Source organism: Carassius gibelio, chromosome A13, assembly GCF_023724105.1.
Source record: "Carassius gibelio isolate Cgi1373 ecotype wild population from Czech Republic chromosome A13, carGib1.2-hapl.c, whole genome shotgun sequence".
NCBI classification, from domain to species: Eukaryota; Metazoa; Chordata; class Actinopteri; order Cypriniformes; family Cyprinidae; genus Carassius; species Carassius gibelio.
The window spans coordinates 22851042-22863885 of NC_068383.1; the positions used below are offsets into that span (position 1 = coordinate 22851042).

A 12844-nucleotide genomic window follows, 5' to 3' on the forward strand; every position below is an offset into this window, starting at 1 on the left:
TGAATAAACTATGGAACACAATGCACTTCCTCATCCATGAACATGATTCCAAACTCCTTCAAACTCTGCTTAAGCAAGGATATGTTTCCCATAACACCATTGGCAATAACCAAACGACTGGCAACAAGTATGTTTCCAATAATCAACAGAAGCTTAAAGTAGCCACTCCGCCCAAGTAACGTTAGCTGTGCTCCTACGCCTAGTGAAAATATAGTTCCCAGTATTTAAAAAATGGTCTCTGTCTCATATAGCCTTGTTATTTGTACACATTGTGACTATACAGATCACAACATGTAAATAGGAATTTTTTTTTCATTATTTTATAACTTATGGGATTACTATGCTACCATTATCCATTTACATCCAGTCTTTGTGCTAAGCTAGGCTAGTGGTGGGTGCGTCAAATAACACTTACAGAATGCACAGAAATGAAAAAGGTATGTATGGACTTATCTAACTCTGGGGGATACTGTGAATAAGCTAAAGTCCCAAAAAGTCGGAGTGTTCCTTTAAGCAACAGCAATTTCCAAGCAAACTATAGCCAATGATCAGATCAGATCAATTACTAAAGGGTTACTCCACCCCAAAAAGAAAATTGTCATTATTCACTTACCTCCATGTCGTTCCAAACCCGTAAAAGCTCAGTTCGTCTTTGCAACACAATTTAAGATGTTTTGGATGAAAACCTGGAGTTTTGAGACTGTCCCATAGACTGCCAAGTAAATAAAAGTGTCAAGGTCCAGAAAAGGTATTAAAAGATGTTTTCATAATACTCCATCAGCCATCAGACGTGCAATCTGGGTTTGACAAAGGAATTATTTAATAAAGTTGTTATTTTTGTTTTCTTCGCTTACAAAAAGTGTTCCCGTCACTTCATATAACCCAGATTGCACGTCTCTATTGGTTGAAATCACTGACAGCATGTGCTATTTGTTTAGACATGTGATGCTGCATGCTGAACATAGCAAGAAACTTCAGACCCGGATTTAAATCCAGCTGACAGAAAATCCTGCCATGCCTCAGAGCGTCATTCACATAGTTTTCCATTAAATTACATTATATTCATCCCGAATCGTTGTTAATGTACAAAATGAATTGTATATTGAGCATTTTCATTGAAACATTTGTCTTTGTGCTTAATTTATAGAGTTATAATATAGATCTTTCAGTTTGCTCTGTTTTTTTAAAAACTGAACTTCAAACTTATCTATGCCTCATTATTCATTCTTGAAGCAAACTTGTGTCCACTTGGTGTAGAAGTAAACTGTTTTAGACTGCTGCTTGAGTTGAATGCAATGCGTCCGGAGTGTGTGTGATACTGGTGAGTTCTCCTAGACTCAGAACTGCACTTTTATTTTGATTAGATAATCATTAAGTGTTCAAGTATAGAAGCAGTTCAAGTGTGAGAGAATACATTGTGCTGGTATAGTTGTAGGGCCCTATGATTTCCGTAATGCGGAACACGTGGACAGAATTGGGGAATCCAGTCATAAAAAATGGAATTCACAGTTTAACGCGGAATGTCACAGAATTTGTCAAATTTTGAATAAATTAATCAAAAGTAGGTAATTACACTTAAATCAAATCATGATGTGGACTAGTGTCTGTAACTATTTAGCTGCAAAAGTTGATTTAAATACTAAGCATCTAAAACTAGCATCATATCAAATACAAAGAACTGTAAAGGTATTCAACCCATCAAATAGATCTGAAATCTATTCTGCAGAGGAGAAATAAAAACAAAACAACAGTCACTAACTAGAAGTACAAAACAAGGATTTGTAAATAAGAATGACAGAGGATTTCTATTTAAGCCAAGAGGAGACTGGTTTTCCTTTACTAAAGTAGGGAAACTTTGCTTCCTTTGTTCATCTAAATAAACACTGGTTTTCACGAGACTCACCAGGAGTGGTCGACCGATATATCACCAAGCCCGATATATCTGCCAATGTTTGGCATTTTTAACAATATCGGCATCGTTGAGAGCAGCATCGGCCGAGCGCACACATCCAGCTGTGAAATCTTGTGGAGCATATATTTTTATATTTTTTTTTATGGATGGGCGCTTTTTATTTCATTTCTTTTGGACTAAAGCACTGCAACACCTGCTGACTACAATGATAGAGCTTGGTATAGCCAGGACAATTTTTTATATAACTCTGACTGGATTCATCTGAAAGAAGAAAGTCATATACAACAAGGATGCCTCGAGGGTGAGTAACTTTCATTTTTGGGTGAACTAACCCTTTAACGTTTTTCTTTGAGACAGACTATGGCAAATTTGAGTATGGATGAACTCACATTTCTTATTTAATATTAGTGGGAGGAGTTAGCGTCAGCTGATGTTGACTGCCCGCTGTGCTCTGCATGAACTACGTTTAAGATTCCATTCATCACTCAAAATATACATATACTTTTCTTTTGTGTGTGTGTTTGTGTGGTCCATGGGAATTTGGATGATTAGTAGGGCCAATTAGTTGGTGTCATTGTTTAAAAGAGCAGCCTAAACATTCAATAAAGCATGTGTGTTGCACAGAAAAAACAGGAAGTAAACCGCAGTTCTTGTATCCCCAATTGGTTGAGCATAATTCCTCCATGGACACGAGACTTTGAGACTCCCAAAACATTTTAATCAAATCGAGCTCTTTAACCTTGCTTCTCTGCAATCGTCAACAGCAAACGATCTGCAGCAGTCTGGGTTTCACTCATCCAGTGGCAATCTGGACTCTCTATGCACCAGTGAACAGCCACACGCCTCTCAGATAAGGTTCTGTCAGGCATTGCACCAACACGAGGCATCACGGCCATCTTTACAGACAAACTTGACTGAGGACCAACATTGTTTCTTACAGTGCAAATTAAAAATGATCTATGTGTAGCAATTATATTTGCATATCATCATTAAACAAGGTGAAATAATAGTAAGCTTTGGATACACCTGGCTAAATATGCTCCAAGTACGGACTGCAGTTATCGGAGCTCGCAGAACATCTCTACTAATGACAATCAGACACATAAAAGGGAGCAGACGGATCATTTATTTGAGAGAGAGAGAAAAAAAAAAAACTTTCCACTTATCCACCCTGTTCTAAGCTTGTATTTTTCTGAATGATGTCTAAAACTTTGTTTTACGGGCACTTTCTTGTGTTTATCTTCCTCTTTTTGATGAATCGTTTGTTGTATTCCTCAAGACGCTTTGGATAAAAGCATCTGCTAAATTAATAAATGTAAAACAGGGCTGTGCAAAAAATCTAATGAGATTTTCATGCGCATCTGGTCAGTAAAGGCACTCCTGTGATTGGAAGTACATCTCCAGCATGTGCGATCAGATCAAGGTTACTAGGTTATCAAAACAAATCCTGCCCACTTGCTTCTCAAAACTAGTTCAAAACTAGCCCAATAGCGTTTCCAGGAGGTTACCCGATAAAAAAAGTTTTTTTGGCAGTGTTGCCTTGGTAAAATTCGCATTTTAGAGGCTAAACATCACGTTATTGGTATTGGGGTCGCTTCGATCCGTGGACATGAAAAACAACTGCGCACTTGGCAACACTTGGATCAGGTGGAGCGGCATTTACTACACAGAGCCACAGTCCACCGACAAGCTACACAAAACCGCTTTCAAAATCGACTAAGAATCGCCTCCAATTTTGTGTAGTTTGTCAGTGAACTAGGGCTCTGTGTAGTAAAGGCCAACCAGTGTTGCCAAGTCCGTGGTTGTTTTTCATGTCTGCGGGTCGAAGCGACCCCAATACCAATAACGTGATGTTTAGCCCCTAAAATGCTATTTTTAACAAGGGAACCCAGCCAAAATTTTTTTTTTTTTTTTTCACCCGTAACGAAACGTGATTGGGCTAGTTTTGAGAAGAAATTGGGCAGGTTTTGTTTTGAAAACCTGGCAACCCTGATCTGAACGCACGTGCTGGAGATGTACTTCTAATCACAGGAGCGCCTTTACTGACAAGATGCGCATGAAAATAGCATTCGATTTTTTGCACAGCCCTAATGTAAAATTTAAATGTGATTGAGGATGCAAACACAATTCTATGGGTAAAAAATGTCTTGTTGATGCCAGAGATCAGAGGAGCATGGACAGACTGGTTTGAGCTGATGGAAAGGCTACAGTAACTCAAACAAACACACAAATAACATTGAAGCAGATGGGCTACAGCAGCAGAAGAGCACTGCCATTCCAATCAACTAAGAACAGGAAACCGAGGCTTCCCCCAAAACTGGACAACAGAAGATTGGAAAGCTTGCTTGGTCTGATGAGTCTTTTTTCATCTGCAACATTTGGATGGTAGGGTCAGAATTTGGCATAAACAACATCGGATCCATCCTGCCGTGTATCAACGGTTCAGGCTGATGCTGGTGTAATGGTGTGGGGGATATTTTCTTGCCACATTTTAGATACCAACTGAGCATCATTTAAACCTCACAGTCTACCTGAGTATAAGTCCATCCCTGCATGACCACAGTGCCCACATCTTGTGATGGCTAATTCCATGCAGGATAACGCTGAATCTGGTTTTGTGAACATGACAGAGTTCCAGATCCCAATCCAATAGTGCACCTTTTGGGATGTGATGGAACGGAAGATTCACATCATGGATGTGCAGCCGACAAATCTGCATCAACTGTGTGATGATACCATGTCAGTACTCAGTATGGACCAAAATCTCTACAAAATGTTCCCAGCACTTTGTTGAGTTCTGAAAGCAAAAGGAAGTCCAAGCCAGTCCTAGCAAGGAATAGCTAATAAAGCGTCTGGTGAGTGTGTAATTCATTGTTTTTGAACAACTGATCTGTATAATGCTTGTTAATGACTATTTATTCTAGTTATTATAAATTCTAAATTATTATGAAATGTTGCCATGGTCAATGAGGGCTATGACGTTTAGAGCCTAACCCTTTTTTTGTACTTTATGAGGTTTAAGTGTCTAATGTCGTTTTACCGTATATTGTGCCCCTTAAATCGTTAACTTATGGGAATGAGTTTTCCTAAATAAAAGTTACTAAAGAGTACCTATAAAATAAATACAATTGTAGACACAAATAGGTAATGTATAACATGGTATCCCCACGAGATGACATCCAGCGTTATTCATAACAGACATGTCAACACGGTCTAAACACGTTTGTCAACAAAGCGCCAATCTGTAGAAAAACAAAACCTGCCAAACAAATAAGACACTACTTCACAAGAATAACATAAACTGTGTCCTAGACCAATATAAACAGCTTTTAAATATCCAGAGTTTATTAAATATAGAGTTTATGAGCTGAAGCATTAGCATGAGCTACACAGCTCTGGCGTTAACTGCTTCCTTTCCACGGTAACGGTACATGGTCAAATTATTGTATGACATGTAAAGACTGCATGGATATTTCTAATAACGCAGATGTCAGCTGTAGTACCATCACGCACAACCGTGCAGTCACGTACATTACAGACAGCCCTGCTAACTTAACTCAACGTTACCTGAAGACAGCTGTGACGCTGGCTCTGCTCGCTAGCTGGTGTGGCTGTCTGTCTCTGTCACTGGAGTTAAAGTGATCGGGTCTGATGATATAACGTTACTCACTCTGACACTTCAGGCGATCTCGGTTAAAGTCCTGCACGGACGATATCTCCAGTAAAAGCTGTAGATGTCCCTCCGGTTATCGTTTAACGGGAGTCGCGTTCACTTTCTCTGCTGAAGTTCCGGGTCTGACTCCGGAGGCCGGACACGCGTCAGAAGAGCCGCCTCCTTCTCCTCTTCTTCCTCCTCCTCTTCCTCCTCCTCCTTCTCCTCCTCCTCTCATCTCCTCCGGGAGACCTCGCTTCTGTTTGTAAACACAAATATTGATGGGCGAAGTGGAAAAAGCTTTTGTGTTGCTTTCGTCCTAGATTTAAGTGTATATATATATATATATAGTCTGTGGTATTGTCTGTCATTATCATTTTGCAGACAATACTTACATAAGCTTGATAATTAATTTTATAAAAATTACAGTAAATCACAATCATCATTAAATTAAGTCTTCTGATAAACCTTTCACCCTTCATAATCTCTTACACAAAATCATACTCAGACATTAAATATCCAGGGATTTATTTCAGAAATAGCTGTGAAATGTATTATGTAACCTTTTTGTCATTTTTTTATATTGTTGTGTTGTCATTAATAGGGCATCACCTTGCTGGAGAAATCCAGTTAAACCAGTTTAGGATGGTAGCTAAATGGCTTTTAACTGGCAACCAGCAAGAGTAACCTTAGTCAAGCTGGGTAAGGCTGGTAGACCACCTTGGTGAAGCCAGTGGAGCTATAGGGAAGTCGTGGTCTAACGGTTAGAGAGTCGGACTCCCAAAAGAAAAGGTTTTGAGTTCGAGTCCCGGACTGGCAGGAATTGTAGGTGGGGGGAGTGTATGTACAGTTCTCTCTCCACCTTCAATACCACGACTTAGGTGTCCTTGAGCAAGGCAGGTGTGTGTGTGTGTGTGTGTGCACACACTTCGGATGGGTTAAATGCAGAGCACAAATTCTGAGTATGGGTCACCATACTTGGCTGAATGTCGCGTCACTCAAACTAAAAAAAAGTCACTATACAGCTTTGACTAGTTGACCTTGACCGCTCCCAAGTTTGTTAATCAATGGAGAAGCGTATACAGTATTTAATACTTCAGTTTCATCCATCGCACCCAGAGATAAACTGCGGTGCTTTGCAACTATAGGACAAGATGAGCTAAATAAACTTATTACTGTATCTAAACCAACAACATGTTTATTAGATCCTGTACCCACTAAATTATTGAAAGAGCTGTTACCTGTAGCAGAAGAACCGCTGCTCAATATTATTAACTCGTTGTTACTCGTTGTTATCTTTAGGTCACTTCCCAAAACCATTCAAGCTGGCGGTTATCAAGCCTCTTATTAAGAAACCAAAACTAGATCCTAGTGTACTGGCAAATTATAGGCCTATTTCAAATCTTCTATTTATGAATTTTTTTTTTTGAAAAAGTTGTGTCTGCTCAATTGAGCACCTTCCTGCATAAAAATGATCTGTATGAAGAATTTCAGTCAGGTTTTAGGCCCCACCATAGCACAGAAACTGCACTTGTTAAAATTACAAATGACCTGCTCCTTGCGTCAGATCAAGGCTGCATCTCATTTCTAGTCTTACTTGATCTTAGTGCTGTGTTCGAGACCATAGATCATGACATACTCATACTTCTAAATGATCTAAGCTAACAGAGTGTGTTAAAAATGTAAAAGATTGGATGACAAATAATTTTGTCCTGTTAAATTCGGATAAGATAGATATTACTCTGTGGACCAAAAAACACTACACAGAATCTCGTAGATTACAATTTGCAACTAGATGGATGTACTGTTTCTTCCTGTACAGTCAAAAATCTGGGTGTTATATTAGACAGCAACTTGTCTTTTGAAAATCATATTTCCAATGTTACAAAAGCTGCATTCTTCCATCTTAGAAACATTGCCAAACTCCGAAACATGTTATCTGTTTCTGATGCAGAAAAGCTAGTTCATGCATTCATGCTACAATCCATCACGCTCCCTAAAGTCAGTAGTTCCTAGGATAGCAAAGTCCACTAAAGGAGGTAGAGCTTTTTCACATTCGGCTCCCAAACTCTGGAATAGCCTTCCTGATAATGTTCAGGGTTCAGATGAACACTAACGAACACTCTCTCTGTTTAAATCTAGTTTAACAACACAGCTCTCTGGTCAAACATTCAAATGATGCATCTCACAATCTGCAGTTATATCTGATCAAATGTGCATTAGTATTCTTTAGCTTGGGTTAAACTAATTAATTTTACTTGGTTGGAACAGCAGCTATGCTAATGATGTCTCTATTTGTTTCTATGTTTTGCCATTAGGATTTACACAAGCTCCAGTCTGGATCCAGAACACCTGAGAAGAGATGATGTCACCCCCTCAGAGGACCCCAGATGATGCCATCCCTGAACATTTCTGTGTTCACTTGGTGTTGTGATGGATATTTGATTCAGCTACTAAATGAATGCATTTCCCCTTCAAGATTTCAGGTAACCTCACTGCAGATGGAGATGACTCAATATCAAAAGTGAATGCACACAACACAATAACCGAAGACCAGAAATAGGCCACATTTTTGATAGTTTTTCTCCTACACGTCTGAAATTGCTCAGTTCTTCTAATTGCATTTCTTTTTCAGCCCACCCCTCTGTCTCCCTCCCTTTCTGCTGTGTTTCCCCTGCTATAATTCGTCACCATAGTGTTATCACACACATACTCCCTCTGCAAAATAGACTGTCTTTGGCAAACTTCCTCCCTGTATAAACCAACCGTGAAACAGGATCTGAGCAGGCTTGGCCGCATAGAGGACCCATCTATTTGAACTATTCTGTTTCACATGCTCTTGAACACCAGATCTTTTGAAGTTAAATTTAGATTTATAATATAGTCTGTGTGAAGCTTGGCTTTGTCAGCACATTATAAAGAGTTCACTTGTTGCCATAACACACTAAATAATTATTAGCCTGCAAGACCCAGTTACATATACAAGTTAAACACTAGCAACAACTGCAGGTCCATTAGTCTAATAATGCTAGTCAAATAGTGACAATTAAGTCCCAGTGAAACTTAACTCTTAACCATAATACTAAGCTTAAGCTATACTGACTTGGTAGTTCATTTGACTAAATCCAATGCAGCTCAATGCAGCTCAGGTTTTGATCTTAACTGGTTGGCAGAAAATATTTATGCTGTTAAAGTCATCTATGGTAGTCTTCTACTGAATTATCTAAACATATATATTCATTTTAAATTTATCTTCTTTAAAATTAATTGCATATATATATATATATATATATATATATATATATATATACGAACGTGTGACACTGAAGACTTCTGAAAATTAAGCTTTGCCATTATATTTTTTCAATATATATTAAACTCTATTAGAGTTGAAAATAGTTATTTAAAATTGTTACATATTACACATTATAGTTTTACACTGTTTTTGATCAAATAAATGCATAAGAGACTTTAACATTAAAAATCATACTGACCCCAAATCTTCTGGATGACTCACTTCTGTATGGCCATGAGAAAATGTGATTGTGTATGTAAGAATATATTGCAATTAAATGACCATTAGCAAATATATTTATAGCCGACTGTCATATAATCAGTCTTTTTTGTAGTTATATTGTAGTTGAAATGGATTTCTTTGCAAGATATATATGTTTTGGCGTAAAGGGGACCAGCATTTATGCCTACAGCCAAAAGTCTGGAAGAGCAAGACTAAGTTGTAGTCTATTCATGCAGAAGTCATCTCTGCTTTTCAGAAATTACCACAGGCCACTGACTGTTCGCACATTTTGAGTGTGGAGCCAGAATGGAGACACGTCTCATATTAAAGCCCACTTCTCTGCACTCTTTTGTATCTCTATAAATCTCCATCCATGACTCCATGTCGGCCATAATAAATTTTTAAGTGTGTATTGTAATTCAGATCTAGTCATCTTTGGTACAGTCATTCATGATGTATAAAATAGAGTAACTTAGAGCAATATTTCAATTCAAGTCTATTTCAGTCTTTCAGAAATGCCATTGATCTGTTGAGTGCTCTGCATAGCATATCCAATTTCTCTGCTGTCAGACTGACAGAATCTCCCTCATAATCGAGGGCTTTTACTATGAACCAGAATAAAACATGTTTTATTGTTCAAAGCCAAAAAGTGTACAGTAATATAAAGCCTTGTATAGTCAGGGGCTGTACAGCGCATGTTTCTCTAGCTAGAAAAAGAGATTGCCTTGTTTTTAAACATATTATTTTGGGCGGAGGAGATGTTGTTGATGTTTTACATGGAACCAAGTTTTGACAAATCTATTTCCTCTGAGTTTGGAGGAGGGGACGGTGGTCATAAAAGATCAGAGTGGTGGCCCTGATAATATCTGCACGCAAATGCATCTCTATCACAATAGACCTATTCAGATCAGACGCCTACAGCATGACCAAGCTAGCTTTATTGGCAGCATATGTCCTCATCTCTTTTGTTTTTAACCCTTTCCATGTTTCTTTATCACAGGAAAAAGTGCATAAGCAACAATGACAGTATTGTCTGTTTAATTTCTAAATGTAAACAAAGTGTACGTCAGTGTTCGAGGAGGTGACTTTGAAACTGGGGCTTACCAAGTAATGCTGACAAAAATAGTAAATGTTGATTATTTCCTTGAAATTGTAATTGCGATTATTAACTGCAATGATCACAACATTGAATGGTGTTTATACCTTTGTTTTAATCAACTACATGCCATACTTGATGAAAATAAACTATAATAAACTGAAAACACTCTAACTGTAATACTTGTATTGCTTTTCTATAGCATTAAGCCTCAGATGTGAACTATACATTGGATTGGTTTCTTCTTTAAATTAATAAAGTAAAAATATAGATTATATTATAATGTTATACTAAAATTAAAACAATGGGAAAAACCCTAAAGATAACTTGTAGAAAAATCCCCCCACATTTTAAGCATGAAGAATAACATATATGGACTTTAAATAATTAATTGATGCTACAAACGATTGCGTAATTGTGGCATCCATAATTATAATCATTTTAAGAAGATCGATTAATTGTGCGTTCGACAGAATTTGCCCATTCAGAATTTTAAAACCTGAAAAAGCAGAGCTTTTTGGATACTGTTATCATTAAGTGGAGTCCATATTGTTGCTGTGGCTATCTGTCATCTGTGTGTGTGTACGAAAGAAAGAAATTGACTCGTGTTACACACTGTTAGTCAGGTGTGTGTGATAGTTCCAACAGAACGAATAATGCAGGTTCAGATTTCTGCTTATCTTGTTCAGTAACTATGTGTGTGTGCGTCTGCCATGCATGAGAGGACGGCCGAGTCTTCAGCTGTGGAGTACATGCGACTAAGAGTCTAATGAATGGAAATAATCTGCCCTTTAATAGATCAGTTCTCTCATCCAAGAATTTGAGCTATGGTGTGGATGGATATTTAATAAGTGCTAGTGAAGAAAGTCAGGGTGATTCTCTTCTGAGTCCTGGGAGCAGTGCATTCAGCTGCTGACAGATGTTTCCGTACCAGTCTCTAGACATGACTGTGTTCCTCGAACATCATCTTAATACATCATCTGACTCGTAGTTAAAGGAATTCTTAAAAAACGTTATATATTTTTATTATTATTTTTCAAATGTATGTCAGTTGAAATTATATTAAACATTCCTTTAAAACATTATATTCTTCTTCTTATCCAACTGAAAAAAGTTCAAGCAATTAACTCATCAACTATCTTTGTTTATTTATATATATATATATATATATATATATATATATATATATATATATATATATATATATATATATATATATATATATACAGTGGGGATCGAAAGTTTGGGCACCCCTTGCAGAATCTGTGAAAATATGAGTAATTTTCCAAAAATAAGAGAGATCATACTAAATGCATGTTATTTTTTATTTAGTACTGTCCTGAGTAAGATATTGTACATAAAATATTTTAACATTTATTCCACAAGACAAAAATATGCTGAAATTATTAAAATAACCCCACTCAAAAGTTTGGGAACCCTTGGTTCTTAATACTGTGTGGTGTTACCTGATGATCCTCGGCTGTCTTTCTGTTTTGTGATGGTTGTGCATGAGTCCCTTGTTTGTTCTGAACAGTTAAACTGAGCAGCGTTCTTCAGAGAAATCTTTAAGGTCCTGCAGATTCTTCAGTTTTCCAGCATCTTTGCATATTTGAACCCTTTCCAGCGGCAATTTACCTTGATCTTCAAATTCCAAAAGTTTTCACCCCCAAGCTCTTAATGCATCTTGTTTCCTTCTGGAGCATCAGTGAATGTTTGAATCTTTTTAAATAGTTTTGTTTGAGTCCCTCAAATGTCCTCAGTCTGAAAAGATGTATCTCAGAATCATAAAGTCACTGCTGGAAAGGGTTCAAATATGTAAAGATGCTGGAAAACTGAAGAATCTGCAGGACCTTAAGATTTTACTGAAGAACAGTTCTCAGTTTAACTGTTCAGAACAAACAAGGGACTCATGCACAACCATCACAAAACAGAAAGACAGTCGAGGATCATCAGGTAACAGAACACAGTGTTAAGAACCAAGGGTTCCCAAACTTTTGAGTGGGGTTATTTTAATAATTTCAGCAATTTCTTTGTCTTGTGGAATAAATGTTAAAATATTTTATGTACAATATCTTACTCAGGACGGTACTAAATAAAAAATAACATGCATTTAGTATGATCTCTCTTATTTTTGGAAAATTACTCATATTTTCACAGATTCTGCAAGGGGTGCCCAAACTTTCGATCCCCACTGTATATATATATATATATATATATATATATATATATATATATATATATATATATACGGTACAGACCAAAAGTTTGGAAACATTACTATTTTTAATGTCTTTGAAAGAAGTTTCTTCTGCTCATCAAGCCTGCATTTATTTGATCAAAAATACAGAAAAAACTGTAATATTGTGAAATATTATTACAACTTAAAATTACAACTTCTATTTGAATATACTTTAAAAAAAAAATGTATTCCTGTGATGCAAAGCTGAGTTTTCAGCATCATTACTCCAGCCTTCAGTGTCAAATGTAACATCCAGTCGATCACATGATCATTTAGAAATCATTTTAATATTCTGATTTATTATGAGTGTTGGAAATAGTTCTGCTGTGTAATATATTTGATGAATAAAAGGTTAAAAAGAACTGCATTTATTCAAAATAAAACAAAATTTCTAAAAATATATTTTCTTTACTTTGACTTTTTATCAA

General features: G+C 36.9%; 1 protein-coding gene across 2 annotated transcripts in view; it reads right to left on the reverse strand.

The window, feature by feature from the left end:
* The window catches only part of LOC128026673 (calcium uptake protein 1, mitochondrial), a 54865-nt gene extending 49115 nt beyond the window's left edge, over positions 1-5750 (reverse strand). Inside the window, exon 1 of one of the 2 annotated variants that reach the window (XM_052613926.1) lies at positions 5583-5750. The gene's annotated coding sequence lies outside the window, so the exon portion shown is untranslated. Of the gene's footprint in view, positions 1-5479 lie in introns of both variants that reach the window. The other variant, XM_052613927.1, reaches the window with a different exon arrangement.
* Between the last annotated feature and the right edge of the window lie 7094 nt (positions 5751-12844).